General features: G+C 42.8%; 1 pseudogene; it reads left to right on the top strand.

The window, feature by feature from the left end:
* The first annotated feature begins 3,233 nt into the window (after nucleotides 1-3,233).
* Nucleotides 3,234-4,805, top strand: LOC129624135 (endogenous retrovirus group K member 7 Gag polyprotein-like; annotated as a pseudogene).
* The last annotated feature ends 956 nt before the right edge of the window (nucleotides 4,806-5,761 follow it).

Genomic DNA, 5,761 nt, shown 5'->3' on the forward strand with positions numbered 1-5,761 from the left:
ATGACCAACCTAGATAGCATATTGAAAAGCAGAGACATTACTTTGCCAACAAAGGTCCGTCTCGTCAAGGCTATGGTTTTTCCTGTGGTCATGTATGGATGTGAGAGTTGGACTGTGAAGAAGGCTGAGTGCCGAAGAATTGATGCTTTTGAATTGTGGTGTTGGAGAAGCCTCTTGAGAGTCCCTTGGACTGCAAGGAGATCCAACCAGTCCATTCTAAAGGAGATCAGCCCTGGGATTTCTTTGGAAGGAATGATGCTAAAGCTGAAACTCCAATATTTTGGCCACCTCATGCGAAGAGTTGACTCATTGGAAAAGACTCTGATGCTGGGAGGGATTGGGGGCAGGAGGAGAAGGGGACGACAGAGGATGAGATGGCTGGATGGCATCACTGACTCGATGGACATGAGTGTGAGTGAACTGCGGGAGTTGGTGATGGACAGGGAGGCCTGGCGTGCTGCGATTCATGGGGTCACAAACAGTCAGACATGACTGAGCGACTTAACTGAACTGAGACATCATATTAAAATGCAGAGACATTACTTTGCCAACAAAGGTCTGTCTCGTCAAGGCTATGGTTTTTCCAGCAGTCATGTATAGATGTGAAAGTTGGAATATAAAGAAAGCTGAAAGCCAAAGAATTGATGCTTTTGAACTGTTGTGTTGGAGACGACTGTTGAGTGTCCCTTGGACTGCAAGGAGATCCAACCAGTTCATCCTAAAGGAAATTAGTTCTGAATATTCATTGGAAGGACTGATGCTGAAGCTGAAACTCCAATACTTTGGCCACCTGATGCGAAGAACTGACTCATTGGAAAAGACCCAGATTCTGGGAAAGATTGAAGGAAGTAGAAGAAGGGGATGACAGAGAGTGAAATGATTAGATGGCATCACTGACTCAACGGACACAAGTTTGAGTAAACTCCAGGAGTTAGTGATGGACAGGGAGGCCTGGCATGCTGCAGTCCATGGGTGTGAAAAAGAGTCAGACAAGACTGAGTGACTGAATTGAACTGAAGCCTGTTAAAGAAAGCAAAATTTTACTTTTTATTAACAATTTTTTTTTAAACAGTCTGCAAAAGTAAAGCACACATTGGTGACTGCGGCTGCTGCTGCTAAGTCACTTCAGTCGTGTCCGACTCTGTGTGACCCCATAGATGGCAGCCCACCAGGCTCCTCCGTCCCTGGGATTCTCCAGGCAAGAACACTGGAGTGGGTTGTCATTTCCTTCTCCAATGCAGGAAAGTGAAAAGTAAAAGTGAAGTCGCTCAGTCGTGTCCAACTCTTAGCGACCCCATGGACTGCAGCCTACCAGGCTCCTCCATCCATGGGATTTTCCAGGCAAGAATACTGGAGTGGGGTGCCATTGCCTTCTCCATCCATAAAAGATGCTTGCTCCTTGGAAGAAAAGTTATGACCAACCTAGAGAAAGCATGTTAAAAAGCAGAGACATTGCTTTGCAAACAAAGGTCCGTCTAATCAAAGCTATGTTTTTTTCCAGTAGTCATATATGGATGTGAAAGTTGAACTATGAAGAAAGCTGAGCACTGAAAAATTGAGGCTTTTGAACTGTGGTGTTGGAGAAGGCTCTTGAGAGTCCCTTGGACAGCAAGGAGATCCAAACAGTCCATCCTAAAGAAAATCAGTCCTGAATATTCATTGGAAGGACTGATGCTGAAGCTGAAACTCCAATACTTTGGCTACCTGATGCGAAGAACTGACTCACTTGAAAGACCCTGATGCTGAGAAAGATTGAAGGCAATAGGAGAATAGGACAACAGAGGATGAGATGATTGGATGGCATCACTGACTCAGTGGACATTAGTTTGAGTAAACTTTAGGATTGGTGATGGACAGGGAAGCCTGTCGTGCTGCAGTCCAAGGGGTCTCAAAGAATCAGACACGACTGAGTGATTGAAGTGAAACATTTTAAAATGTAAATGTGATATTTAGGCAACTCCTTAAAATGCTTTAAGTTTTCTGTCATTATGCTTTAGGATTGAACCAGAGTCTCCTGCGTCTCCCTTATTGAAGAAGGATTCTTTACCACTGGGCCACTGGGGAAGACCTCTGTCATTCTATCTTCCCCATTTTGTAAATTTTACTGCTGACTTCTTTTTTTCAGATATTAAATAATATATTAAATACAAGAACACAAGTTAAAGGTTAAAACTCTTCTATACTTTTATTGAACTTCCTAGGTAGTTCAGTGTAAAGAACTGCCTACAATATAGGAAACTTGGGTTCAACCCCTGGAGAAAGATGTGACAGCCCACTCCAGTATTCATTAGCTTCCCTGGTGGCTCAGATGATAAAGAGTCTGCCTGCAATGTAGGAGACCTGGCTTTGATCCCTGGGTGGGGAATATTTTCTGCAGAAGGAAATGACAACCGGTGCTAATATGCTTGCCTGGAGAATCCCATGGACAGAAGAGCTTGGTGAACCCCAGTCCTTGGATTACAAAGATTTGGACACAGCTGAGAAACTAACACTTCCAACACTTCCAATATTCTTGTGGGAGGATATCCTATGGACAGGGGAGGCTGGCAGGCTACGGTCAATGTGATTGCAACAGAGTTGGATACAACTTAGCCACTAAACAGCAGCAACAAATATTTTCATCTTCAAATGTGGGGAGCTGCCCATGAGAACGGGGTCCTTTATCTAAAGGACACAGCTCTGGGAGCTGCCTCAGTCCTTGAGGGTTTGCTTGCAAACATAGCTCTCTGTCCCGCCACCCCAGAGATTATGCGATTATTTACTACAGACACCTGGAGTTCTGGACAAACTTCTCATGCACAAGGAAATGTTATCTGGTGTAAGAAATAATAACAGGGTGCCATTCCCATGCTCTGAAGATTTTTTGAGACTTTTAGTAAGATGTATAGGTCCGCCAGAAAGAATGTTAACTGTCTTGTCTTTCTCATGCTCTCCTGTATAAATATAAGATGCTGAATAAAGTCGTGGTCAGACTGCGTCCCTTCATGGAGACGTGTCTGATCCTCTCGACCCCATCTTTGTTGTAGTATTCTTTTGCTGTAGTATTCTTTCTCAGCCGCGTCGTGCACGTTCTCAGGACCTGATCGACTTTGCCGGCTGGTGGCGCCCGAACAGGGACTCAAGAATTGGAGCGCAACGACGGCCGCTGCCCGTCAGGATAGAGATAAGAAACAAGGAATTCCTAATTATTTGAAGTAAAGGGCAGGGAGTGTTATTGTCAAGAGTAATAAATCATGGGACAAGGCAATAGCCGCCAGTTATTTGTACATATGTTGAAAACTATGTTAAAAGGCAGGGGAATTCATGTAAATAAGTTACAGTTAGAGAAATTTTTACTTTTTGTAGAAGAAGTTTGTCCTTGGTTTCCAGAGGAAGGAACAGTTAGTCTGGAAACTTGGAAGAAAGTAGGAAAACAATTGCAGACATATTACTCCTTACATGGTCCCAATCGTGTCCCTGTGGATGCTTTTTCTTTGTGGACCCTCATAAGAGACTGTCTGGATCCTGAACATGAGGGGCATAAGATTCAAACAGCCCTCCGGGATTCCACAAAACCCGAAGTTGCAGAGCCTTCCGTCCCTCCGCCTGAGCCACTTTATGCTGTGCCCGAGGGAGCAGCTTGTAAGGCTGGAAGGAATAACGATGTGTTAAGCTCTGATAAACAGGAAGAATTAGATAAACAAGCAGCTCAGTACCATAGAGAGGATGTGCCTTGGGAGATGATGGTTGGCACACAACCCCCCTCAGGAAAAGGGGAATTAAAGTATTCAGGGCTTTCTGAAGAACAGCTGGAGAATTTAATTCAGAAGATTGTTATAGCAATAAAAAAGAATGCACAGGGACACTCCCACTCCAGCCAGCCCGTGCCTCCAGCATGTCCTCCCTTGGCTTTTGCTGGGCTTGACCCACCTCCGCCTTTCATAGAACCGCGAGAGCTTATATCTATCCCTGCTTCTTTGTCCAGTGAAAACATAAAAATTAGAAGTGAGATATTATTATCTCCTCTTCAACAAGCGATTAAGCGAGCTAATGATGAAAGAGAACATATTCCCGGGTTTTCAAGAATCTATCCAGTATTTGAAAATGCTCAACAGCAGAGGTATTATGAACCGTTGTCCTTTAAGCAACTAAAAGAGTTAAAAATGGCTTGTGCACAATACGGCCCAACTGCGCCATTTACTCAGGCTATTATAGAGGCTTTAGGAAATCAAAATCTGCCACCTAATGATTAGAAACAGGATGCTCGGGCTTGTCTATCTGAAAGAGATTATTTACTATGGAAATCTGAGTTTGCTGAACAGTGTGGGATCACAGCCGATATCAATCGGTGACAGGGACTGAACACCACTTATAAAATGATGGTGGGAGAGGGGGATTATTGAGACACTAATAATCAACTTAATTATTTGCCTGGAGCCTACCCTCAGATTAGTGCTGTGGCTCTATGAACATGGAAAAAACTTCCAAATTCTGCTAAAAAGACCAAAGGTTTATCTAAAATTCACCAGGGGCCAGATGAACCATATCAAGATTTTGTTGCCCGCCTGCTTGAGGCAATTAGTAAAATGATAGGGGATGAGCAGGCGGGAATGGTGTTGGCTAAACAGCTTGCTTATGAGAATGCCAATTCGGCTTGTCAAGCTGCCCTGAGACCTTACAGGAAAAAGGGAGGCTTACCCGATTATGTACGGATCTGTGCCGATATCGGCCCTTCGTACGTTCAAGACATAACTTTGGCCGCGACATTACAAAGAAAGACAGTCAAAAAAGTACTGCATCAACAACAAAAGCGAGATAAGGAATAAAATTTTGCAATTTGCTCCCTATCACCAATTTCTCTTCCCCAAAATCGTTGTTTCTCAGCCCCTTGCTGACGCCCTATCTGTATTTACTGATGGCTCTTCTAATGGAATAGCTAGTTTGATTGTACAGGGCAATACTGCCACCTGGCGTACTAATTATGTCAGCTCAAAAAGTAGAACTATTTGCCGTTTTTCAGGCTCTGTTACAAATCTCTGCTCCATTTAATTTATATTCAATCAATATATCATAAGAGCCTTAAACACTATTGAGACTGTTCCATTTATTGGTACCCTGAATTCTACTATCCAAACTCTTTTTCGTGATATACAACATTTAATTTGCTCTAGAGTTAATAAATGCTATTTTGGTCATATTCATGCTCACTCTGGACTTCCTGGACCTTTAGCACGAGGCAATGCTTTGGCTGATGAAGCTACACGTATGATATTTCCTTCATTGGAACAAATGGCAAAAACTTCCCACAGCTTACACCATCAAAACAGCAATAGCTTAAGACTTCAATTTGGCATTACTCGAGAAGCTGCCAGACAGATTGTTAAACAATGTCAAACATGTCCTCAATTTTTTAGCGTCCCCCATTATGGAGTTAATCCCCGAGGATTGTTGCCAAATGACATATGGCAAATGGATGTTACTCATATTCCTGAATTTGGTAAACAAAAATTTGTTCATGTTACTATTGACACCTTCTCCAGCTTTTTACATGCCTCTCTACAATCCAGAAAAGCTAGCAAACATTGTATAGCTCATTGCATTAAATGTTTTGCTGTTATGGGAACCCCTAAAACCATAAAAACAGACAATGGTCCAGGATACACTGGAAAAAATTTTCAACTCTTTTGTACACAACTGTCTATTTCACATAAAACGGGTATCCCTTATAATCCTTAAGGTCAAAAAATTATTGAACGGGCACATCAAACTCTCAAACATCAAT

The sequence above is a fragment of the Bubalus kerabau genome, chromosome 12 (assembly GCF_029407905.1).
Source record: "Bubalus kerabau isolate K-KA32 ecotype Philippines breed swamp buffalo chromosome 12, PCC_UOA_SB_1v2, whole genome shotgun sequence".
Classification (NCBI taxonomy): domain Eukaryota; kingdom Metazoa; phylum Chordata; class Mammalia; order Artiodactyla; family Bovidae; genus Bubalus; species Bubalus kerabau.